This window comes from Ciconia boyciana, chromosome 18 (assembly GCF_034638445.1).
Source record: "Ciconia boyciana chromosome 18, ASM3463844v1, whole genome shotgun sequence".
NCBI classification, from domain to species: domain Eukaryota; kingdom Metazoa; phylum Chordata; class Aves; order Ciconiiformes; family Ciconiidae; genus Ciconia; species Ciconia boyciana.
The window spans coordinates 4,309,119-4,335,171 of NC_132951.1; the positions used below are offsets into that span (position 1 = coordinate 4,309,119).

At 56.8% G+C, this 26,053-nt stretch overlaps 1 protein-coding gene across 5 annotated transcripts in view; it reads right to left on the minus strand.

The window, feature by feature from the left end:
• RXRA (retinoid X receptor alpha) overlaps positions 1-26,053 on the minus strand; it is a 121,548-nt gene that overhangs the window by 51,383 nt on the left and 44,112 nt on the right. The window contains exon 1 of one of the 5 annotated variants that reach the window (XM_072882999.1): positions 22,680-22,740. The exons of the other annotated variants lie outside the window; for them this stretch is intronic. The gene's annotated coding sequence lies outside the window, so the exon portion shown is untranslated. Of the gene's footprint in view, positions 1-22,679; positions 22,741-26,053 lie in introns of those variants that run through there. 5 annotated transcript variants of the gene reach the window in all.

Genomic DNA, 26,053 nt, shown 5'->3' on the forward strand with positions numbered 1-26,053 from the left:
TGGAGAAGGCAAAAGCAGGAAGCGTGAGCAAGCGGGAGAGCGTGACATATGGAAAGTGTGAGGAGCCCCTCGGAGAGAAGGGAAAGGCAAAGGCAAAGGCAAGCCCAGGGGGAGGGGAGCGGGCAGCGCAGCTCGGCTCTCCCCCAGCCTGGCAGTAGTGGGCGGAGGGGGAGGGTGCACCCAGGCAAACAAGGATTCTGCTGATAAAGCAAATGTGACTCAATCACACGCTTGTGCAAAGATGTCACAACAGTCCTGAGAAATTACAGGCTCCTATTTCATCCCTCAAGGGCCAGCGCTGTCCTTGCTCTTACAATGCGCTCTGTTCTGCTGTCAGCGGCTCAGCGAGTGTCCCTAATTTACTGGCTGGGAACCCGCTGCAGGAACAGGCAATAATAGGTGCAGTGTAGTGCCGCTGCCAGGGCTCCTGGGCTGGCAGCGGGGCCGGGGAGACGTCTGCTGGAGGACTCGATGCGGCGGCTCTTTTTGAGCTCGTGCCATTGCAGTCAGAAGCAGCCCGGAGCGGGAGCTCGCTGTCCCTCCAAGCCCCACACTTTCGGGGCGCAGGCGGTGCCTGGCACGTGCCAGCGGGAGGGGGGCAGCTGTCCCCAGCCCGGCTTTCTGCCCCAAACATGGTGGTGTTAGGAGCTCCCGGGCAAACCCCACTTGGGGCTGTGTCTCTCTCTCTTCTAGGGTGTCCCCATGCACCCCCAAAGGGGAGGTTTGAGGGACCCAGACCTCACTGCCAAAGCACAAGGGCTGAGCCCCCATCACTGCAATCGTCCCCTGCCTGCCACTAACCTTCCCAAAGCACAGCCAGGAGCAAACCAGGCCATGCCGAGAGGGGCCTTGTACCTGCTGGCACCCTTCCAGCCTCCAAAGAGCATCGGTGAAGGCAAAACAGCAGCAAAAGATGCCAACAGAGGGGAAGATGCTCCCTCTGTTCTGCAAAGACGGAGAGCTGCACCCGGGGGTCCCTTCAGCCTTCCCCAGTGGGCATCAGCAGCGTGGGCACGTGGCGGTGGTGGCACCTGAGTGCTTCCCCACGTCTGCCCATCCCATCCCGGGAACCGGGGAGCTCTGCTCAGAGCTCCTCTTCCTCCCTGCAAACGCTGACCTTCGCAGCCTCCCTGACTCCATCCCGTTCTCCGAAAGGAGCACGGTGAGAGCAAAAGCGCAGTGGTCCCGCAGGTTGCTGAAGCTCATTATGGCCTTTTAATTACATTCAATTGCAGTTTTATGGGCTTACGGGCAAATTGGAAGTGATCTAATTGCCCTTGAGGGGGTGCTACGCTCTGAGCTATGAAAAACCAAGCAGGATCCAGTGAGACGCACGGGGAGCTCGAAAGCATTAGGCTCGCTCTAGCAGAAAGAGGAGAAGTTTCGTCTCACTTCGAAGCTCCCCCAGGACCTCGCAGTAATGAGCCGCACACGTGGCACGTGCAGGGCTCGCCAGCAAACCCGGATCATGCGATGCACCTTCGCCCCGGCTCGTCCCACCCGCTGCCCCCCAGCACCCGGGTCCCGTCCCCATGCTGGGCTCCGGGCCGGAGGATGGATGTGGAGAGGAGATGGGTCTCAGAGCTGGAGCTAAACAGGCTCCTCGCCTGGGGAAGCTGCTACCTTGAGCCCTAAAATACTCCTCTCCAAAGCAGGCAGGGAAAGAAGCAGCCGGAAGAATGCAATGAAGTGGGGCTGAAAGTTCTGGTAAACAGGAGCTCCCGGCTCTGAAACCGGGCTGCCGACCCACGCTGTCGGAGGGGAAGCTCCGCTCCTCTCAAGACATGCCTGTGCACGGGTTACAGCCCGCCGTGGGGCTCACAGCCCAGGGGATTCAGTAATAAATGGCCCTGCTGCTTCCCGCAGCGTTAACCCTTCAGACGTGCAGCTACCCGGCCCTGCCCGCAGCTGGGGAGCGGACCCAGCAGCTCTCCGTATTCTCCCTCCACGAGATCTAGGATGAGCCAAATCCTAAAGACCAGGAGCGGGAGCAGCCCGGTGGCTCTCCCTGCCACTGGCTTTGAGATCTGTGGGCTAAAACATGTGTTGCCCCTCACCGATGGGTCCTAGAGGCACAGAGCCCTGGCACGCCGGGGGAACTGCTCCGTCTACCCTGGTTTTGCTAATTACGGGGATTGCCCGGAGGTGCTGGCCGGAGTGACAGCACCTCTGCACTTCCCAGTTGCTCTTCTGCTCCCATCTGTGGTCAGCGTTGAGAGCAACCGCCAGCCCACATCACTTTAAAAGGTCCTACACTACGTCTGCAGGCTCCGTCCGATGGGACAAGCTCCATCCTCGGGGTCTGAGATGGCAGCAGGAGGTGCGAGGGGGAGGATACGGCCATGTATTGCGGATCCCCTTCTGCGTCTGGCTTCCAGGAACAACGGCCTACAAACCACCGGCCAGACGGATTATATTACGGTGCTGTGCGCACACATTAATCCAGATTTGAGATAATTACAGTCATTCACTTGGCATAATGGGCTTTAACTGATCCAACGTGGCTGGCGCTGCTGCAGCTGGCATCCCAACACCCCGAAGCTGTGCTGCCACCGGCCACACCATGACCAGCAAAAGGCAACGCCGCTAACTGGTTTTCCGGAAAACCAGTTATGGTAGTTTTCCTTAGGGCATGCTGGACAGGTGACTGCAAGGCCACATGGGTCTTCCCATCTCTTAGTTGAGACCCAGCAAGCCTGGCTTGGGCACAAGGTGTCATCTGGTCAGGAGACATCTCATGAGCATCCACGTGGGATGAGCCATCCCTCCAGGGGGCTTGGCTGCTGGGAGCTGTGCAAGAGCAGCCCATGGGAACACCATTTTCCAAGTCTCCTTGGAGAAATGCCCACCTCCCAGGCCATGCTTGGCGGTAGGCTGGTCAACAGACCCCCGGAGGTCCCTTCCCACCAGCATTTTTGTGCTTTAATGCTCACAGAGCACACAGAGCTGGAAACCCAGATGGGCAAAGGATCCTGGGGTCCCAAAACAGCCATCCCTTCCCATCTCAGCTCCTTCTCCACATCTCCACCAATGACTGGAGCATGCTCCGGAGCAAGCTGGTTGCCTCAGGGACAAACCACCTGCTTTGTGCACCGCAGCTGGAGGTCCAGGAGAAGGAGCCTGAGAACTGGGTGCCTACCAAGGAAGGTGCCTATCAAGACAGGGAAGGCAGCTGCCAGAGCCAGGTCACCTCCAATAAAAGCAAGTTCCCTCTGGAAACGAGATGGCACACACCATTTTTCAAGAGAAAGAAGCTGCCTCCGGTCTTACGTGACCCCTCCTGGGTTCAGTAACACACGCTGGGCAGGAAGGAAGGTTTAAGCCCCCTCGACGGTTTAAGCCCCCTCAACACCAGCCGCGTGGCTGGAGGGATGGGCAGACAGGGTCAGTGGGTTGCTCCCCCTTCCCTGGGGCAGAGAAGAGGCTTGGGAAAGCCCAGGGCAGGCTGCAGCAAAGGATGGTCTGCCTGCAAGCTGCCTTTGGTTTTGAGTTTCTGGTTCGAGTCCAAAGCTAATTAGGCTGCACCAAGTCCAATCAGATAGCCTCAGCTAATTGAGCTCGGCGCAGTCGGGTCAATGTCCAGCGGGTCTCCATGTTCCAGGGATTTTGTCAGCCCGCAGATAATTGCCAGGGCCTGGGAAGGGGAAGGACCCTTAAAAAAATGTTCGCTTCATGTACAGCCAGAGACTTTCCCCGCTGGAGCTGCATACGGCCCCAGGTTAACCCCTCGGACACTGCCAGCATAGTCCTGTGCCTGAGGAACCCCAACGGATGCAGATGCCCCAGCAGCAATGATGGGGCAGAGCCAAAAGTGAGCAAGTGGAGGATGAAACGGGGGACCGTCCACCATGCTCTGGTCTGCGTCTCTCACGGTGTCACCCTGAGAATAGGCGCTTGGTGAGCCACGCTGCATGCCATACATCACCCGGGTAGCAGACGCACCAAACCATACAGCCAGAACAAAACAGATAAATTCCTAGCCACGCGGCTACCGAAAAACCAGTGAGACTAACACGGTGCGCCGTGTGCTCCATGCTCTCCTCACAGCTACCAACATCTCCTCCAAAGCTGGCTTAGATGTGTCTGCACCAGCCTGCAGCCTCCGGTCTACAAAAGCAGGGTTTGTCCAAGCTAACACCATGGCTCTGTGAGCAAACACGGCCACCGGCACAGGGTCAACAGTGGCTCCCAGATGTGCCTGGGCATCGCGACCTGGCTGTAGTCAGCCGAGGAGCACGGAGGGAGACTGCGGGGCAGCCAAGCACTGGTCTCGGGGAGAGCAGCAAGGAAGACATAGTGAGTGCCAGGGTGAGAAACGAGCTGGACGGGAGCACTTTGCCCCCACGAGCAGGTCGGAGCCGTGGAAAAGTCCCGCATAGACCCACGCCCAGATGCACAGTTGAACCCAGCAGCTGAAGCTGCTCCCGAGGCCGCAGGCACGTTTACTCCAACCTGCCGAGTATCCGTCGTGCCTTCCCAGAGCAGACTACAAGGGACTGCACCTGAGGGCAGAGAGCTGGGCAGAAGAGTGGAGAGGAGGAGTGGGGATTTGAGGAAGGCTCCAACGAGCCCTTCCTCAGGCAGTCATCAGCCCCGCTGCGGAGCTCTGCCAGCTCCTGACTTCCACAGCAGGTTACAGCGAGGAAAATGACAACACCCAGCTTCCTAAAAACCATGTACTTCCTTTTTTTCTCTAACCCTGCCTTTGCTTTCAGGTCAGGACATCACCCCCTGGGCAGGAAGATGGCAGCCTCGATCTCTGCGACAGCGGCAGGAACACCCAGTGCAATCCCCGCGTCCGCCCCCTCCACCTCCGGCTGCTGGGGAAAGGCTGTTCCTCTTCAGCTGACAAATAGATGAGACGTTTCATTAATAAACCTCAGCTTCTCCTAACACTTCTGATTATGATCTCTCTGTTTGGATCCCTGCTCATATTACACGTTCGTCTCAATTATATATTCCCTTCTCTTTAAATCCCCACTTATCTCCTTTACCATGTAAATCATAGAGTGGGCTCTGTTGTTTGGGTTTTTTTTTTGTCCTTCTTGCCTGCCTAACTTTCTCTGCTCCAACAGCAGTTAGAAAATAAACAACAATTTAAATTGCAGAGTGTCCGGGTAGCCTCTGAGCTCATCTCCTGGCAAACCCATCCGAGGGGGCCGACATCGGTCCTGCCGAGCCCCCCGCCAGTGCCAGTGCTCACCTCCAGCCCCGTGATGTTTGCAAAACACTTTTATTTACTTCTGGCTCAGCATGGGCCAAATCCTTACTCAGGCTTCACTGGGGACATCTCCCCTGCAAGGTCCTCGGTCGAGCGGAGCATCGCTGTGCTGGGTTGCGAAACCTGGGCTGGAGCGGCAGCACAGGCAGAGCCCAGGCTGGCTCCCCTCCCCACTGCCCCACATCCCTCTGGCAATTAAGGCAATTGCTTGCATGGAAACCTAATTATATTAGGGAAGTATTTAGTAATTTTTAACTGTTCTGCTGGTGGCTCAGCTCCCTCCCCCTCCTGCATACCAGCAGCGCTGGGCAGAAGTTGCAGTGCTGGATTCCCCTCCTCTTCCGCCGCTGCTTATAAGAGCGAGAGCGAGGAAGAGGAGCAAGATGGTGTGATGGGCAGGCAGCGGGCTGGGACTCGGGTGGTGGCCCAGGTAGCCCTGGGTGAGTCGGGGAGCCTCTGACTGCCCTCCAGCCCTGCAGCAGTTTGCCTGTGAGGTCTGCACGGGTGGCTGTGCCTCACAAGCATGGACACCCAGCCCTGGCATGTGGTGGCCTCTTGATGCCACCATGAGAAAGATGCCCCACAGTCCTCTGCTTGACAATTCGCTGCACCGGGCAGGCGGTCAGCCCCTGGGGTGATGTTCACCTCGGCTGCAAATTCAACACTCCAGTCATTATAAGGTTTTGGTGTATCCCGGATCCCCCCCATGTATCTCTACCCTCCCCTGGTCACTGCTTGTGCATAAAAGCCTGGGTGGGCGCGAGCACAGCAGAGGCACCACTACGCAGAGACCAGGAGCTCCCACCAGGCACCCACCCTGAGCCCAAGGCCCCTTGGAAAAAATAACATCCCCAGGAGCATGTCGGTCCTGTTTGTACAGGGACCACGGGCAGCAGAGCAGGAGCCAACCATGGAGAGTGTTGCACCACGGAGAGCTTTGTACTGCGGAGAGCTTTGCACGAGGGAAAACTTTGCACCAGAGAGCTGTGCACAGTGGAAAGCTTTACACCACGGAGAGCTTTGCACCACGGAGAGCTTTGCACCACGGAGAGCTTTGCACCACGGACAGCTTTGCTAGGGAGAGCTTTGTACCACAGATTGTGCTGCGCCGTGGAGAGCTTTGCACCGTGGAGAGTGTTGCAGGAGCCCCTCGTGCCGGCTCCCCTCCGCAGGCACACCCAGCCCCAGCGTACCCGGGGGCCGGCAAGCACACGAGGCTCCACCAGCCCAGCCCGGGCCCCCCGATTCCCCCACCTGGGGCTGGCCTGGCTGTTGGCTGCGCCTTTAAGAGGCGAGGAGGGGAGCGTGATGGCCGGTGTTTTCCGAAGGACCATTAATTTGCCAGCGTCACATGCTTCGCAGCTGCAGCCTGGCAGTGATTTATACGCCTCTGAAGTTCATCAGAGGGAAAAGTACTTTCCAGGCGTAGTGTATCCCCCTTCCCCTCTCTCTTCCTCACTGGCGCGAGCTGCCAGCGTCCAGAGCCCGGCCGAAAAAGCGAGGCCCCATCCATCACCCCTGCGTGTCACCCCCTGCCCTCGCCACCCAGCCCGGGCACTCCCCCTCTCCCCGGCATCTGCGAGCAAAAGAAAACTTCCTCTGGCTTCCTCGCCTCCGTGACCCACCAACGAGAAAGCCATTAATTAATAAGGGGCAGCACTGATCTGGCTTCTCCGCCGGCCGGGGGGCTGGCGAGCCCCCTCCTCCCCATCCCCAGGCCCTGTAGCCAAAATAAACGGCAAGCAGAAGGCGGGCGTCCCCTCCTCCTGCCACCACCCCCCTGCACGCTGTCCTCCAGGGAGGTTCAAAAGTTCAAGATTTTCACATTTCCCTAACATTATTTCAGGAAATTGCTGGAGAAAGGAAAGACGGCACTGCCGAAAAAGCAATCCGCGTGTGGATATAATAATACACATAATCCAGAGGCAGGACTCGGTGTGCGCCAGGCGTGGTTCGGAAGGAGCCCCATCCCCACCCCGCACGGTACCTGCCTTTTATTTTTCGGCTCGGGAGCTTTCTTGCACAACGCTGACTTTCACAGAGTTATTCCTAAAGCAATGCCAAGAGCAAAGCCCGTGCTCACCCACCGCCGCTCCAAAGCAAAGCAGCCCCAGCGGTGGCAGAGGTCGGGAGATGCTGCCACAAGGACCACGGGTCCTTGGCCCCGGGAGCCGCAAGGCTCAGAGCACCAGCGCTTACCGAATGGTAGCAGCGGTTTGGTGGCGATGCTGCCAAGCGGGTTCAAAGCATCACCGAGAGCATCACCCGGCGCAGAGTCCGGGGGCCAGGCGTGCCGGCCCAGCAACGCGGGTGTCTGGGTCCCGGGTCCCCAAGGAATTACAGCTTGGCCCCAGATGGTGTAGGGCTCCCTGCAAATGCAGTCACCAGCTCTGACGCGCTTTTGAGTTCCTTTCTTCCTTCCTCTCAAAAGCCTTCGAAATTTGCGTTTGCATAAACCTCAAAAGTTGCTCAAAAGCGACTGAGTTGCACCTGGGTTATCAAAACCAGGTTAAACTACAGCCTTTGCTGAAGGTTCATGGGAAAGGTTCATAAAACTACTGAAACTCTTGGCAAACCTGAATTTAGGCTTATAATGAAATATGAAACTCGACTACTTTCATGTGGTTTGGGGTTTTTGTTGCAAACCATTTGGTGTAGCAGCTTTGGGCGAGAGCCCGACAATCTAGTACACGACAGCGTGTCTATAGGAGCAAGGAATTCAGGTACACCCCGGCAGCATTCAGCTGGCAAATGATTAACTCTTATTTGAAGCCATCTCATTAGCGTGGAGGCTGGATCCGTGCCACCGCATGCTCAGGGACATGGGGCAGAGCTCTCAGCACTGGCAAGGGCCCAAGGCAGGAAGATCGCCTTGCACTGTCACACCAGCGCAGCTCCGGCAGCGATGGAGCCGCGGTCACGGCAAGAGCCCGGCTCTGCCGGCATCTGCCACACGGACGTGCCGTAGCACGCCGAGACGCACCCCAGGGAGACAGCTACCTGTGGGAGCAGGGGGATCGCACCCATCGCACTCCCGAGCTCCATCTCATTCAAACAGGGCACCGCACACCTTCCACTGCGAAGGGCAACCTTGGCTGATGGCGAAGAGGGGCCGGGAAACCTTCACGCCCAAGCACGCCGTCCTTCATTCCTTCCAAGCACGCAGTCGGGGGGTTGGGGTTGGTTTGCTCTGGGTTTTTTTAAGTTTGCTGAGTTCTTGGTGCATTTGGAGTTGGAGCTTCTGCTTTGGGTCCACTTTGGATTGTGCTCTGGCTTCACCATCCTGCAGCATTGTATAGAGATGGCCTGAAGCTTGGTAAGACCTTACCTACACCTGAAGGTCAACCAAGGGGGCAGGAGGAAGAGCAAGCTTGCCCACACCAGCACCATTATTTCCAGTTGGAAAGTGCTGATGAAGTGATGAAGACAACGCCTTGAAAATGAGCAGCATAAGCATCCCAGATTATCGATTTCCTCGAAGGAATGCGATTCTCCCTGATGAGCTCTTCCCAGGTATCCATCACCCTCAGCCTCCATTAACCCCTTGCACTTGCTCTCTGAAAGCAAGCTCTCCTCAAGGTCTGGAGGGTTACCTGCCACAACAGACAGTGGCTGACACATCTAAGGAGGTTTCTGAAGACGAGGGTGGCACCTGAAGTCTGCGTACGTGCAAAGATGGCACACTGGCCAAGCAAACACTAATGGCAGTGAAAAAACTGCCTGCACCCACTGAGACGCAGCGTGAAGGGGTCCTCCTGCGCTCCCGTGACCTGCTGGCATCACCCAGACCACCGCAGGCAGGAAAGAACTGTGACGGATCAATACCTGCATTTTCACACCCGCCCTTCAGGCTCTGCACAGCGTCCGCGGCCGGGAGGGAGCCAGGACAGTGCAGGAACAGGGTCAGGCTGCTGACGGAGCTCTGGGCACCGGGCATTGCCTCTGGGAGAAAACACATCCCAAAGGAGAGAGCGGGACACCCAGCCCAGGCGCCCAGAGGTCAACCGGAACCCAGGACATTTGGAAGGCCGATTAAGGAAGTTTATATTAATTACAGAAATGTGCTAATAGGCTGGGAAAGCCACCAACCCTGAAATGTTGTGCAATGACAGCACTGCTCTTCCTAAGCCATTGCCCCCTTCTGCACGCCGGCGCCCAGCTCCCCCAGCACGGCTCAGCCCCACTCCACCGCAGCCTTCGCTGTCCCACCCCTGCACCGCACCTCTGCCAGGTCTCAGCCCCCTCACTCCCACCTCCCCCTATTTACATCCCTGGGCCATTATTTTGCCCCTCCCTTACTCATTTTAAAGCTGCCCATTTTAAAGCCCTGCTGAAAATCCCCAAGACATCCCAGGTAGGTTTATGGTTGCACAGAAACCGGGTGACACTGGGGCCAAGAAGCAGCACTGGGATGTTGGGTCACTTTCTGAACACAGCCCAGGCTAGGAAGGGATTAAACTCATTCATATCTAAACAATAAATAATAATAATAATAATAATAATAATGACATTTTTGCAGTCCAGTTCTTTCAATATGGGCTGATTAATGTATTTGTAACGAGCGACGGTAAAGATTTTCAAGCCATCTAATTAGAAGGCCGTTTCCTTTCCAGACATGCCCAAGTCCCTTTGGAAAAGGAAACGTGGCCTCCAAAGCTACCTCCGTGCTGTGGAAACGCTACCCTGTGTCCTGAAGATTAATCAGACGCTCAACTTCCCCGGGGCACCATTTGCAATCCCCGATCTCTGATATCCCGGAGCCATATCTGATATCCTCGGTGCCTCACGCTGAATGAGTATCCAGCAGCAGCCGGCATCGCACAAGGCACCAAAATCCCAGGTGCAAAAGGCACTAAAAATCCCAGGGCGGTGCTGGCACGCAGAGCCGTCCCAGCTCACGGCGGCAGTGACGGTGCCAGGGGAGAGTCAAACATGACGGGGAGGAGAAAGGGACGGTGCCACCTTGCACGCACCCGTGCAAGAGATGCGCGCGTGGGGCAGCTCATCCTATATATCACGGCGCCCACCACCCGTGTTGATGTACTTTTCCGTTTGTGTCTGGCATTCCCAGAAAACACTAACTTCATTATTGATTTGTGCTCGTTTGTCATTTTTATGACCTGGCCAGCACTTCTACTGAAGGCCGTGACTAATTCCACTTCCCCAGGCTGGAAGGGGTGAGAGCCTTTAACTCTTTCAGGACAGGCTCTGCCGACTCGCTCCCCACTTGCAGGCACCGACAGAAACCCCCGGGTGTTCGGCAGGGAGCAGGCAGGACTGAGCTGAGGAGCGGGCAGCAGCTCAATGTGGGTCGATCAGGGCTGTGCTGGGTTTTGCAGCACCCTCCCTTTCCTTTCACAACCCGAAACGGCTGGAGCAGAAAGGCAGATGGTCCGGTAGCTGAGACGGAGCTGCGTGCTGCTGGCTGCTGGCAGTAGAGAGCTCGGGGAAAAAATGGACTTTCCGCCCATTACTCTTACGCCAAAACAAATGGCCTCCCGCCCCGGCTTGGAGGTGAGCTGCATTCCCACGCAGCCTGCCCCATCAGTGCGCAGATCTAAGAGGAGGGCAGGGTTGCCTGCCAGCGCCGGCGAGCACCCAGCCTTCGACATGCACCCACGGGGTCGGTAAACCAAGCCAGCCGTGTATCCATCCACCACCCTGGGGGTCACAGGGACCTCCCCGGCCGAACCGTCCTTCCTGGCCAGCAGATCCCTGGCCAGCACGCTCTGCCCTTCTTCAGGGCCAGCAAAGCCCTGGAGAAACCAGTGCCAAGGGCAGGAAACACCCGATGGCTGCGTCTCCCAGCAAGCTCCCGGTGCCCGACCCCACAGCAGGCAGCAAAGGCCGCCCAAGCCACGCCAGCAATCGCTGCCTGCGCAGCCCCAGCCATGCTCGTGGAGAGGTTATCCTCGACAGGGCACGAGGAGCACCTCCTGCTCACGTTCCATGGGGCCCCCTCCAAGCCCTGAGCTGCTCATGCATCCTCAAGTGCCTTCTCATCAAAAGAAAAACCAGTAGCAGGACTTAGTCCTGGCCTCGGCGCACTCCGCTCCTTGGGGTTCAGCAAACAGAGGGAACAACAATAACTCCTAAGTGATTCTCACAAATATCTACGTACAAATTAAACTCCAAATATTTTAGGCAGGTTGGAATAAAGCCTGTTCATGGCAATAGGGAGAATGTGCCATGATGTGGGGGGACACTTGCCCTCCCCAGCTGAGCAACCAGCAACCACCACGTACCAGGGGAAAACCCCCGAGTGCTGGGGAGGTTGATGGGACCAGGTCTCCTTCCCACCTTCCAGGCACCTCCCAGAAAAGAGTCAGGATCGAACTCCCAGGGGAGAAGATCCATTGAGTTAAATGCAGCAGATGCTGCTTCCGAGGGGTGGGATATGGGGAGTACCAAACACGACATCTGCAATTATGGAAAGCCAGATAAAGAAAATCAAATCTCATGCTTCAGGGCATGGGCTGATGAGTACAAGGGTCAGGAAGGAATTTCTCTCCCCTTACACAGCAGTGCACAATTGGGTCAGTGCATTACCAGGTGGCACAAGTCCTTGATTGGTTTTCCCTTTCCTTTTTGAAGCCCTGCGACCTCGCTGTTGTCAGAAGAGCTGTATCTGTGGGAGCAATGGCTTAACCTGGTGCGGCAGAGACGATGCTTCTCCCATCACCCACCTTGCTAAAGCTCAGCATCCCTAGTCCCAGCTGAAAGATCGCATGAGGACCTCGCTCAAAGCCGGTCCTTTTGCCTTGCTGCTCTGACACCAGTCTGCAGTGCTGCCTGCCCCCCCCCCCAGCCTTAATTACTTCTACTACAATCATCTAAATTATAATAAAAACTCCTCTGACTAAGGACCTTTTTTTCCCCTGTGTTTGTAAAGCGCTGTGTACACCTCTGGCACAATTTAAATAATAGGCAGTAGTACTAAAACTTGCAATGTTGGCTTAGAAAATAACTGCACTGGAAAAGGGGCCGAACGGAGAGAAGCGATCGAAGAGCGCCGATGGTTTTGTTAACAGAGTCGGGAAGCATTTGCGGTAACAGCGGTTGCTCTCACTTTACGCCGCGTCCAGCATCCTTTCTCTTCCTTAAGCAACTTCTCTCTGCTAAAACTTGCTTAGCTGGGAGGATCTAACCACAGGGAAGAGGCTTGAGTTTCAAATTAAAACAAAGCAAGCAAACAAATGCAAAGATGGTCCGTAACATGTGTCTATCTGCATTCGACCCTTGCTAAGCCAGGCTTTGCCAAACCACACGCTTCATAATCCGGACGAACAGTTATTGGTCTTTTCCCACTGCCAAGCAGCTATTTAGCAGCAATTCTACGTCACCAAGGGTGGCATTTTTAAATGTGCTCTGTATCAGTCTTATTCTATGCCCGCTATAGCCAGCAGCTTTCCATCGACCCCATGAGACCACATTTTGCAAATCCTATCAAATAGGGGTTTTTTATCAAACAAGACCTATGATTAGTGCAATCTAAAGTATTAGATTAATTAACGTTGACCACTGTCTGTCGACACGAATGCACCCAACTCTACTCACTGCGACCGTCTACCCAGCACTGAATTTGGGGGGCCTATAGCTCCGTAGGTGCCACCATCAGACAGCCGGGCTGGGGCATGGCGTTCCTGCCCCCTGCACCCAGGAACCCACGGGTGAGCCCAGCACCTGTGTCGGGAGCCTGAGCCCCCTGGCCAGCATCACCTGCCTGACCCTGCTCCCTTGCCACCAAGCTGATTTTGGAGTTTAGTGCAAGACGAGTTGTCCCAGAAAGGCGTAAATCAGCCAGAGGGTCGGTGTCAAGCTCTGAAACCCACATCTATCCGGCAAATCTCGCAGCCGTGCACCGTGCCGGCACATCCGCAGGGCAGTGAGTCACGTCTGCACGGCCGCTGGGATCCGGCCCCGGGCTGCCAGGGGAAAGGTGGAATCAAATGTATGAAAATGTATTGAATGGGAATTGGCATGCCCAGACTTGGTCCCTACAATCCAGAGGCTGAGCCAAGAAAACAAAGCAGGCGCAGAAGGTTGGGATGGGGCAATGGGAGTTTCAGCATAGCAAACATGTTGCAGACAAGTGGGAGAATAATCTTCGGGGGAATGTTTGGAGGAGCCTGTGGTGGCTTGCTTGGGAAAAGGAAAAAAAAAAAAAGAGAAACAGAAACAAAAGAAAGAAAAGAAGAAGAAAAAAACAGCTCTGGAAGCAGCTGGGTGCTGTGGTCAGGCACTGCGAGGGATGCGTGTGGCAGCATCTCTCAGCAGCACGAAGAGCGCTTCCTCCCCGCAGTGTGCCGGCAGGGCTGGACGCGGCGGCCAAGACTTGGAAAACAAAACCAGCGGCAGTGGTGGACGAGGCCAGGAGCCCAGCAGCAGCCGTCAGGCACGGGGAAGTGCACGCCGCTGGGCATCAGCGCAGAAGGAAAGCATGGGGCTGAGGACGGTCCTGCCAGGGGCTGGCACGCAGCGATGGGGAGAGGAGGGGGCTGCGCTGGGGCACCCGGGCTGCACTTTGAGCTGGTTCCTGTCCTTAGCATCACTTTGTGCTCTCAGGTCTGATATTTCAGTTGCCCGCGTGCCTCGGTTTCCCCTGCAGGTGATGGAGCCATGAAGCCTCACCTGCCCGCATTCACCTCCCCATCCCTTAATTCGGCAAAGCCGCAGGCATGCCCGAACCCACCGAAACGCGGTGCTCCCACCGAGCCAGGCAGCTGTGGCCACCACGCAGAGGAGCCTCGCCGAGATGCTCTCCTCCAGCAAACACTCCTCTTGCACCGCTGATGCCACCGTGTCCCAGAGCTCGTGTGAGAGCAGAGAGAAGGACGCAGCCCCTTCCCCTCCGGCGCCGTGCGGGATGCTCCCGGGCTGGCGGAGCAGCTCAGAGCAAGCTGGGAACAACATCAACCATGCCGGGAACAAAGCAGTGGTTGTATCATGGTCACTGGGAGAGCTGGGAGGGGAGTTGCTTTTTTAAGTAGAAGGGCTTGAGGGGGCTGGTTTTTTCTTTTTTTTTTTTTTTTTGGTGGGTTTGCTTTTTCCCTTGTTAACCAAAAATGTCAACAAAACCAAGACTGTTCCCAGAAAAAGGACTTAAACAGATGAATTAATTTCATGTTTGGGGGGAAAGGGGGAAATAACAATGGAAATTCTCAAAAGATCTCATGTTGACAGTTTTTTTAAAAAAACAAGTTTTGTGTTGAAACAAATTCTTGTTTCTGCTCCTTTGCAGTGACGTGAAACTCTCTGCAAAGGCTGAAATCAAACTAAACTGTTCCAAGTGGTCCCTTCTGGGTCTCTGGTCTGCGGGAGAGCATGATGCTCCTGACTCAGAGATGTTTTCAAAGCGCCAGGGTCTCCCAGGAGAAAGCCATTCCTCCACCCAGCCCTAGTCCTCTTTACCCTTTGCCTTCCCCTTTTTGCATCAAGAAGCAGCCAGGTAAGAGCAAGGGCAGCGACGGAGTGCCCCGGCCTCTCCGGAGGCACGGCTCTGCTCCCTCCACCAACCCAGCCGGCCAGCAGCCTGCACGCAGCGCCGGGCTGCAACCCCGCAGCCCTTGCAGGCAGGGTGCAGGCGAGGACTGCGGTTCCCGTTACCAAACCTCTGTCCAACCTCACTGCACCAAGGAAGAGCTTGAGAGAACTTAATTCAACCCATCGAATATTTTCCCCAAACACCCTTGGGCCTGGGCTCCCAAGGGCTGTGGATTTGCCCTTGTAAGGAGGGGTTGGCTCACCATCCAAACCCTGCGGGTAGGGAAGAGGTGACACATCCCCATGTCCTCGTAAGGCCACCTCAGGGGCAGGACCTGGCTCTAGGACCCCAAGTCCAAGTGAGTAGCTTCACCCAAAACATGCTTTGACACGGCGCAGTCTTGGGGACACCAGAAGGTGACATTGGATTACTGAGCTGCAGAAGATTAAAAAAATCCCCAAAAAGAGAAGGAAGAACCACAGGCTGAGTCGTGAGTCAGGGCTGCACCATTGCAAAGAGGTGCCCAGGGTCAGCCTGGGAGGGTTTGGCTCTGTAGCTCCGACCGGCATCGCAGAAATGGTGTTTGCCTTTGCTCCCCACCGCCTCTCCTCCTCCATCCCTGGGTTCCTGCTAGAGCCCTTAGATCTTCCATTTGCCACAAGCGTTGACTCAATCTGCTTCAAATTACCGTAACAATGCTGGGCCCCAAGTGGACATGTAAAGTGTCTCAAATTTATTGTAATTTTAAGCCATCCCTAAAACTGCAGACATTGCTGGAATATTTCCTCCTCCTTTAAGACCCTCCGATGACTCTGCAAGCCAGCGAGAGGGACGCGAGGACAGGCGGGAGAAGGAGATGACTGGAGCCAGCTGCCTTTGCACGGGGCTTCGCTTGCTGTGCCGGCCAGGCTGGGGCATGGGAAGGGACCAGCGGGGCTCTCCGAGGTGATGCCGAGACAGAGGCAATGTCCCCTGGGACACGCAGCGATGGACGGGGCCGAGCGGCTGCCGAACCCGCGCTCCGTCTCCTGCTTGGGGGAGGGAAACAGCACAGGGCAGAAGCGCTTTTGCTGGGGGCAAGGACCACCGCGCACAGCTGAAAGCCTGCGAACGCCAGCCCCTTTGCTGCCCAGCGGATCCTTTCACGGAGGTGGTTTTTCCCAGTGCAGCACCTGGGAGAGCTCGGGATGCGCCGGGGCAGCTGTGCCGGCAGGGCTGAACCCCTGCCGCCTGCACCCGCTGCGCCCCGCGTCCCTGCCGGCACCCGTGCCGCTGGCAGCCGCATCGCCAGGCAGGCACTGAGCCTCTGCCTGGAGTCAGCGTAATGTTGTCATACAAATTGCACCTGCGAAACTGTTACAAGAATTAATTGATCATATAAGGACAGTAATTGGAACTTGCAAAGCATAGATAATTACCTTTTATTAGTTCCTGTAGATAATCCATTATGCGCTGATTAGGTCTAAGTAAGGATCTTATAGTCCCAGTTTGATTAATGGCAGACTATGGATATTAAACTCAAAGGGGAATAGATAGCTTACTACTTTCTTTCTTGCCTTAGGAGTACATCGCCCTATGAGTTATGGCCAGAAGTTTTCAAGGTGCCTGATTTGTCCCAGGGGAAAGTCAGGCACAACCAAAATTCCCACCTGACCTGACCGTGGTCCCCCTCCCACGGCAGGTACCAGCTCCCAACGCTTCCTGGCAGCTCGTGAGCCACCAGCTTCAATCTCAGCAACACGCTCACCCGCTAACAGCCGTGTGTCACGCGAGGCCTGACCAGCTCCCAAACCTGTTTTTGGCTCAGAACAACTTGTCATCATCCCTTCCATCCCAAAGCAGCGAAACCTCTCCCAAGCAGCTCGCCCCCCCCCCACTCAGATGCTCTCATTTCCATGGATGCTCAGACCATATGTTTTTTTTCTGCGATCCTCTGCCCGAGACAGTATATCCATAGGTATTTTGCACCTGCAATCGCTCGACTGCTGGTCCTGCCCGCCCCTCTGCCAGGCTCAGAGGGACCGTCCCTGCACAGGAGTCACCATGTCCCCTGCAAGAGGGATCCCCAGGGGGATCTGCCTGTAGCATCGGGGTTCTGCTCCGATTACCATCACTCTCACGCCTTGTTTGCAGAGCAAGGAGCGCAGGAGCAGGATGGGGGCAACCGGACAAAATCTGCCTGCAGGCTATAGGAGGCTTTATTTAAGAGGAATAAAAAAAAACAACAAACCACCACTGTGATTATCTCGGGCCACTCTCCAGCTGCCACCCAGAGACAGACGGGGGGGGGGGGGGCATTTTTCAAGCGAATAAACAAAACCGAGCGGATGTGACATGCCGAGGCACAGGGACAGATTCCTCCTTTCTTCCTGGCCAGATAACCCCGTTATCGGCACGGCGGAGGGGACTAGGAAGGAGAGGAGGAAGGGAGGAAAACAGCAAATGTGGGCAAGCGGGGAAAAAATACCCAGCGGAGAAGCTGGCCGGAGGGAGCGCAGGAGCGAGGAGGCTGCATTCAGTGCCAGCCTATTCATCCCGCACGCTCCTGACTGCCAGGGCTGGGGATGAATGAGATTTACTGCCCATTAAAATAAAGCCCTTTCTGTAGTTTATAAACAATGTTGCCGCTCAGTGGGAGGTTGGACATTTTAGTTCATTAAGCAGCAAATAATCTCTGTCACTTTTTATTTTTAAGTTTATTTACATGTAAGGGATTTTTTTTTTTTTAACCCCTTCCTCCTCCTCCTCCTCCTCCTGCTGTCCCCGCAGCTGCAGGCAGTGAGCTTGTGAGCCGCAGCACCGGCCGCTGCTGAGCTGGCGCCGGCCGGCAGCAAAAGAGCGTACACGCACACAGCCGAAATGTGGCTCCGGACCCTGAGCTCGCTCCTCCTGTGGCCGTCGGCCAAGCCACTAAAATAATCCTGTTTATCTATCAAAAATGTTTCTTATAGTAAAAGTAAATTTGCTTCTGCCTAAAAACCATCTGTGGGTGAATGGGGTGTCACAGCAGCACCGCTGGGGCACAGAGGGAGGCTCAACAGCCGTCCCGGGAACCAAGGGCAGAATTGAGCCCTGGGGAAAAGCCAGAGACATCAGCAGTGACGGCCAGGTCCCACTCTGGCCTGGGACACAACAGGGACAGGGACAGGGCTGCCAGCTAGCGTCCGAGACCCCGGTGCCGGGCAGCCGGGAGTGTGGCACATGGAGACGCCCAGAAGGAATGCAAACCAGACCACTTGCCCAAGGCTCCTGGTTTAGCGAGCCAGTAGAAGACCTTTTCCCTTGGCATTACAATAATACCCCTGCACGTCTGCCTAGAAATGCCACCCCTGCCTGGGAGCCTTTGCTTGTGCAGGGAGACGCAGGGCAGCACCTTCTCGCAGGGGTGGAGGTGGCGTGCAAGGAATTGCAAGAGGGTGCACGGGGTGACAGAGCTCCAGTGAAATCCTCGTGGCACCTCCAGGTGCACGTGGCTGCGAGCGCTGGCCCCCTTCCAGCAGCTGGCGGAGGCAGCGGGAGATGCCGCCGGCCAGCGCTCCCCAGCCCCTGGCTCCACACCAACATGTTGCCAGCAAACTCCTCCAGCAGCGGAGGGAAACCTGCGTGGCAGGCAGGATGCTGCCGGCTGCTGACACCGACTGTTCTTTGAGGCTATGGATGCTCGAGCCCTCTCTACCCTAAAAACACCCCAGTGCAGGGATGGCACCACGGTACAGCCGGGAGCTTCGGCCGAGGGGCTGTGGTCCCCTTCTCCACCTCCAGCACCACGCAAGGTGCTGGGAAGGAACGAGGGCACCCGCGAGGATCAACACCCAATTTAGTCTCCAGCAGCCTGTAAAGATGCTGTGATGGTCTTTTGCAAGAGGATGTGAATTCCCTTCTCAGCTGAACTGGAGCCTGGGTCATGGATACCCTCCTGAACCGTACTCCCACTGCAGTGCTAAGTGGCTCCCGCATCCTTCCCCGCTTCCTCCGGCAGACACCGCCGCGCTCGGCTAAACCCTGCCGTGACTCAGCCCCGGCACCGCTGAGGTTCCCTGGTGGGCAGAAGAAATCCCTCCTCGTGTTATCTAGATCCTAAAGCACTTGAGCAGACGGCGAATGTGCAAGCCATTATATCATTCACTCACTATCAAAAGCTCACACAGTGGCACTTAATTACAGCCCCGGAAGCACAGGCTTCCTTAATAAATCAAAGAAATAAAGTCAGGGATGATGCACTGAACAGAGGGGGTGGGGTGGGGGGAATAAAGAGCTTACAGTTTCCCACTGTGTGTCCCCTTTAGATAACAGATGCTCTCTTCTTAACCTCTCGCTTCATCAGATCAGCTCCAGCTGTGTTTGGATCAAGTGCGCAGCCTGGCCCGCGTCCAGCCTGCCTGCTTCCCCGCTCCGGTGCCAGCTCCATCCCTGCGGCTGAAGGGCTGGCTGTGCCGGGGTGGCAGGGAGGAGGGGGACCCCCGCCGAGCCAGGCCTGTTTCATTAAGCACATTTTACTCTACTCCTGCTTCCAGTAACCCAAGCTCCTTCATAAGAGCATCTCTGCGACTCTCAAAGTGGGCTGAACACCAGTCCCAGCAGCACCCTGAGGACGCTCGCTCCCAGGAAGGGTGCGAGCAGCCTGGGAGCTGGTTGCGGCACAGGAGCGATGCACAGGGGATGTTTTCCCTTGCAACCCCTGCGAGCAGCCCACGCCAGCGTAACAGCCAGGAGACGACGCTCAGTAAACAGCTTCCAAAGGCCGTGCCGATAGCTCCGCGTCATCTCGGCCATAAATCATGGGAGAAGCCCCCCAGGACGCCCTCCGCTCTCCGCCTCGGCGCACACCACCCACCTCCCTGTGTATTTGTAAGCGTCACCTCCTCCCTCCCGCCGGGGCGCAGCCCGCCATGGGAGCGCGGTGATGAATGGGGCTGCAACAGCATTAAAAGGAGATCCCTCATGGCAGAGCCCCGCCAGCCTCTGCCAGGGCCGGGCGTGAGCAGCCCCCCCATGCCGGGCTCCCCCTCGCCCGGAGCCACTGCACCTGCACCCACCACCCCCAGCCTCCGGCACGTACCCCCACGGGGAGGCAAGCGGTGCCGGAGGGCTGGCAGAGCCCAGCTCCTCTTACCTGCCTGCAAACGTGCCTCGCAGCCCGAGGACCTTAGCTGAGATAAAGCCTTTGAGAAATCCCACAGCTCCTAATCCCCTAATAGCACAAAAATAATGAAGCGTTATCTCATCAGGCCTTAACCCAGTAATTACCCAGGGGATGGCTTAATAAAGAAGGGATACCTACCTGCCAAATACAGCCTAAGCCTGCCTCCTGTCCAGTTACACAACACAAGGCTGGGCACGGCGGCGTGCGCATCCTTCAGCCCTCCCGGACCAACCCAGGCAGGGAAAGGGGAGCAGGAGCAGCCCTGTCCCCAGGGGGTCCGAAGGAGCCCAGATGCCCATGAGACCCTGCTTCCCTAGAGCAGGGGCCATCACTGCCCCAAACATCCTCCTGGACCCATCCGGAAGGAGGCAAGCCCTGCCTTGAGGAAAAGCTCTCTTGCCCCCAAACTCCCTGAAACAGCCCCAGAATCTCAGCCGGCACAGTGGCTCCGCGGAGGGAAGCACCAGCTCGCACGCGTTCTGCATCGCCCTCCCCTCACCAGCTCGGCTGATGCCGTGCCACCGCCTCCACACACCCCACATCCTTCCTGCCAGCCCCCCCGGGCACAGCCCGATGCTCCAGCCATGACGCCTGGACAGCTGGGACAGGGGACGGCAGCGGGGAAGGCTCAGAGATGGGTTTAAACCCCATCCTGACAGCTCAACCTGCAGGTGCCCGGGGCATGTTTCTAGCCCATCCTGCAAGAACAGACATCTCCTCGCCGTGATGGCCCAAATCACGAGCAGCTTCAGCAAATCTTAGCCAGGGCTCTGAGTCAGACCACGTGCCCTGCTCGGTTAACAGAGCTGGAGCGTGAAAAGTGAGCCGGTCGGAGGAGAGCGCTTGGGTTACAGCTCGGAGCAGCCACCGCGGGGACGGAGCGGGCTCTGACAGCTCCTGGCTGCTCCCTGGGCAGCGATATCTCCAGATCTTTTACAAATAAATATCATTGCTCATTATCTCGGCATTAAAGTTACATGCTGTGCGAGATGGGTACTGAGCTTTCTCTCGCTAATCTAAAACGGATGCCAGCGTTTCTATTATTAATCTCCCAGGTCGCGGGCTCCCTCCCCCTCTGCCATTGCCGGCTCTGCCACCGCCATCCCCTGTCCCCATGGGAGGAGAGGGGACGGTGGAGCAGCTCGACAGCCCCTCTGTGCTTGCTCACGCATGGCCCGGCAGCTTCGCTCCCTGGCTGAGCTACACTGCTCCTGGGGGGGTAAAACCTCCTCCGATGCCAGGACCAGGGCGCTTCCTGAGGTTTGATTTCACGGAACCTATTTCCACGTGCAGCCGCAGCAAAGACGAGCAAGTGGCAGTGGGGGCAGCGGCGGTTCCTCCCTCCATGGCAGCACAGGGCACGAGGACCCGCAGAGCCAGGAGCGTCTGGCAGGGCTCGCATCAAGCCTTTGGCTCAAAAAGGCCAGTGTCTGCACAGTAGCTATCTGCTAAGCAAGGGCTACCAGCCCCAGGGAAGGTCTCACAGTGGGAAAATCATCTCACAGCATTGCCCCTCCACCTGGGCTTTCCACCAGGATTTGAAGTCTGGAGAGAGAGACAACCAAGATACGATGGAGAGCCAAGACACAGACACCCCCCGGGGCACAGAGACGGCAAGCACAGCCAGGCAAGCTGCCCTGGAAACAGCTCCTGTCCCCAGCATGGCCCTGCCTTCCTCGTCCTCTGCAAAAAACCTCTCCGCACAAGCAAAACCAAGACCAAAACCTCTTGGTGCTTGTGTCCACCCCAAGCTAGAGCCGCTCAGGAGCAGCACACAGGCCTCGGCATCCCAATGTGCTGCGCTGACCGGCTGCTGGAAGGAACCGAGCCGGTTTGACTCCACACCCTGCTGTATCCTGGGCTCCTGCTCCAGCGTGGCGCGGGGCTGAGCTGCTGCAGGATGTGGCCCGGCAGGGCAGAGCCAAGCGCTGCCCTGCTGCCCACGCACATCGGCATCTCCAGCAGCCACTTCCTCCAAAGCCAGAAGATACTGAGTCACCAGCACAGAGCTGCCTGCTCGTCCTCTCGCTCTCTGCAGCTGGAGGTACCACGGGCACGTTTGCAATACAGGGCCCAGCAGCAGCAGAAGCAGCAGCAGCAGCAGCAGCTTCAGGACAGGGACGGATGTCGCGGCCGCCAGCCCCCAGTCCACCCTGGGGTAAACGCAGCCCTTCCTGCAGCCCGGCACCAATCCACACCGTGCCTCATCTCTAGTGGGCTTTAATCACAGTGATGGGTATCGTGGTTTGATGTCGGTTAGCTCAGAGGAAGGAGAAAGCGGTGGAAGAGCTGAGCACTGGCGCTGACTGAGGGTAAGCCGAGCCCGCCGTGGAGCGGGGATGGTTTAGCAGACCCCCAGGAGATCGGCTGGTGCCGGCTGCCTACAGCACGCAGCAGCCCCAATGCCCAGACAAGCCCCACCAGATGTCAGCCTTCTATACAGAAAGTCCCAAAAAGTCCCCAAAGTGCCAATACAGAAAGTTTCCCTCCCCAAATCACACACAGAGGGACCAGGGGAGAAATCAAAGCAGCTTTTCCCATTTCCCCAGGAGGAGCGGGCCAGCTTTGCAGGGGGCGAATGGTGTTAATGCCTGGGGCATCCACCCTGTCCCCACTCCAAGCACCACGAAATCGTCCACAGGAGCTCTGAGACACGGCGAGGTGACACCACCCATCAGCACTACACCTCCTGCCCCAGGCGGGCTCCCCTCCCTTCACTTCTCCTTTTTAAGAGAGCGATTAAACTTTAGCCTTTTTATCATCCATACCAGACCCCGACCGCAGGGTTGCTGCATCCTCCCCGGCTCCCAACCCCTCCCGTTACATCTTACCCGTGAGAGGGGGGTGACCCCCAGCCGGATTACCGCGGTCCCTGCAGGACGAGGGTGCCTCGTGCCGGGCACTCGCTCGCCAAGGGGGGATGTCTGCCCGCGGCCCCTGACGTCACGCAGCCCGCGTCGGGAAATGAACACGGATTTCGACATCCTCCGGTTCATCAGCTGCTCGTTTCAACATCCCCACGGTAAACCCTCAAAAAAAGCACACCCTGTCACTCCCTCACAATCTTCCTTCTGCTAACTCAGCTTCATCCAGAAGAGTATTTGTCACCTCCAAATAAATATTTATTAACCAAATTGCAGGTGTCTGGGTCTTCCCACCTCCTCTGCTTTCAGCTGTGCTGACACCAGAGCTCTGCTGAGCACCCAGATGTCAACTGGTAACAGCTCCGGGAGCGTTCCTGCCGCCTCCTTTGAGCCTGGCATTCAAATAACTTTTCAAATCTTCCCACTAACCTCAGCGGGAACAGCCTGGTTAAGAGACATCTCAGAGCAAGCGGATGCAGAGGGTGAAGGATGAAAAAGCGGTGGTGGGAGGGAGCCTTCCTCAGGCTTTTCCTCTCTGTAAACTCTTGGACAGACAGAGAGGAATGCAAAGTCCAAAGCCAAGGGCCAGTCCCACAGGACAGACCCTCCCCAGCCCAGCTACTGCAGGTGTGGAAAAAAAGACCTTCTGGGCAAGATCGTCTCCTTTGTGCTTTGCACCAAATCCAGAAATTCCTGGTGTCCTCTGCGTCCCCTGGGCAAAGCTCCTCGGAGGGAAAGACTCCCAGTACTGGAGCATCCTCCGCCAGCTCAGGGCCTTAAAGAAACATCTACAACCCACCAGCACATTGGACTTCTTGGCTTTGGAAATGTAACCCCAGGTCCCAGACTCCAGAGCTGCACAGGAGACGAGGGGGACACCCAGGGGACACAGCTCCTCGTGCCAAGCCGGGGGGGTCCATCTCTAAGAGAAGCTCATCCAGGAGACCCAGGCCAGGGCAGACCACTGCTGCGCTCATGTGCACCTCGTGGAGGAAGACCTGGAAGAAGATGGGGCAGCAAGAGGCACAAGGGGAGGTGCAGCCAACACCTTCCTAAAGTCCCAGGACCTGCAAGAGCATCTGTGGTTTTAATATGGGGGTGAGCTCTGCACCCCAACACGGCTCCAAATTTGTAAGAACTGGGAAAGCGAAGCCAGGACCAGCTGCAAATGGCGCTGGTTCCCCCAGCAGTGACCTGTGAGAGGCCGGCCTGCAGCCCTGGCAAGGGGGGATCTGATGGCCTCATCCCACGCTGCTGCAGGAGAGAAGAGCCTCGCCAGAGCAGACGCACAGGTTGGCACGGCTGGCTGGTATTTACGGCTAACGAGTCCGGGCCGGCAGCGGCCAGGGTGGTGCAGAGCCAGCCAGGCGTGTGCAGGCTCTGTGCGATGGGAAACCAGCCCGGAGGGGGGCTGTAGGGTGATGCTGGTGCTGGATGATGCCCCAGAGACCAGGTGAGAGCTGCACGGAGGGGGGCTGCACCCCTGCAACGAGCCACTGCGGCTCTTTGCTCCCCGGAGCATCACATTCACCCAACGCCAAAGCGAGAAAAAATTAAGCTGCAGAGAGCCAAAGGGAGAGGTGAGGGAGGGCGGGGTGCACGCCGCAGATGGCTCCAGCCCAAGGAAAATGCCCTGGAATTCATATAAAAGCTGCAGGATTTAATTATCAACTTGCTTTATGGGGCAGGGATGTGCTGGGAGCCTGTCCCTCTCCCCCCAGTTCTCCCTCTCACCAGGCTGGATGTTGCCTCCCGGTGCCGCTGGCTGGAGTTGGGGTTGCAAAGGGAGCCAGAGGTTGCAACACCCTGAGGATTCCCCCAGCTGGACTCTGCCTTACCGAGACAGGAGGAAAAAAATTAATTTGAGGGCATTTGATTTTCACTGAGTCTCTGGGCAGAGCCCAAGGTCCCTGGTTAAACCAATGGGGCTGTATTTGCCCATTCAGGCTGTATTTGCCCGTTAACTTGCCAAGTAGGTACCAGGACCCTCATTCAGTAGGAGGGCTGGGAATCCAGGGTCTCCTTGCTGCTTCTGACCCAGGTTTCCTGCCCAATTTCTCGGGGGCCGTGCACCCCCCATCGCTGGGAGCACAGAGCCAGCCAGCCCCGTGTCCGCGCAGGCAGGCGGCAGCTCAGCCTGCTCCGTGCAGAGGACAGGGAAGAGGCCGTTCGCCTGCCGAGCGATGTGCCGCCTGATTCTGCAACCAAACAAAAGTAAGAGCCACCTGCTGTGAGAGTTCATCTGCAGTAATGGTGGGATAGATCTAAAAATACTCTTGAAAAGAGAGTTTCCTCATCCTGTCTGCTCTGCCGTGGTACAGGACCAAGTGATGGGTTTGCCAGCCGCCCTCCCCATCCCATCTCACCCTGCCTGGCAACATAGAAATGGGGTAAAAAAGAGGGGAAAATAGAAGAGAGTCCAAAACAGACTAGCTGCAGCCCAGGGCAGCTCGGCTGTGGGAATGGAAACCTTCCCAACAGGGATCCCTGGCACCCCACAGCCCCAGCTGACAGACAACGGGAACCACAAGAAAAGGGAAAGCACAAACCGGAGATTTAGTGCTCCACCGCGACGGGGGAGATGCTCGTGCCAAGGTCAGCGTGCAGAAAGGGCGCGAGGGTCCCTGTCCCCTCTGGGGACAGCCCAAGGCCACCTTGCCTCCCTTGAGGCACAAAGCAAAGGGATTTAGGCACCTCGAATGTCCTTGGGGACACGGCTGGGCTCCTCTCCAGCACAGCCTCCCACCCAGGGTGACAATAAACCCGAGACTGGGAAACGCTCAGACGCTGCCGCAGACACAGGGAGCGTTTTAACAGCCCGGCCTCCATCCCTCGTCATCGCTGTCACCGCGTCCCCTTCCTCCCTCCCACCTCTTTCGAATTAGCAGCCATCGACCTTCTCCCCCCGTGGAGCTGACATTAATCCGGCAATGTTTGTTTAACAACAGCTCCCATTGATCTGTAGCCTGATCCCCCAAGTCAATACAGGCTTTTGCCAGGGTCTGGAGTGCAGGATCCGGCTCCAGAGTGGCCCGTCAAGCTAAAACGGCTGCGCGGGCTGATAGGATCAGATGCTGTCAGTGCTGCTCTGGGACCCATTAGCTTTAATTAGCTGATGATGCTGTAGAGGCCACATAAAACAATGAAGGGGATTGATCCCTCGTGTAACACTATTGACAGTGGAGCTGCATCTGGGATCAGTTTGGTGCCGGATGCATCTGTAGGGTCTATAAAACCAAGGCCTGTTTTCTTTTTCTTTTGTTTTTTTTTTTTTCTTTAATTTCAAAATCCTATAATGGTAAACCTGCCAGTTTAAAGGCAAGAGCAAAAAAAAAAAAAAA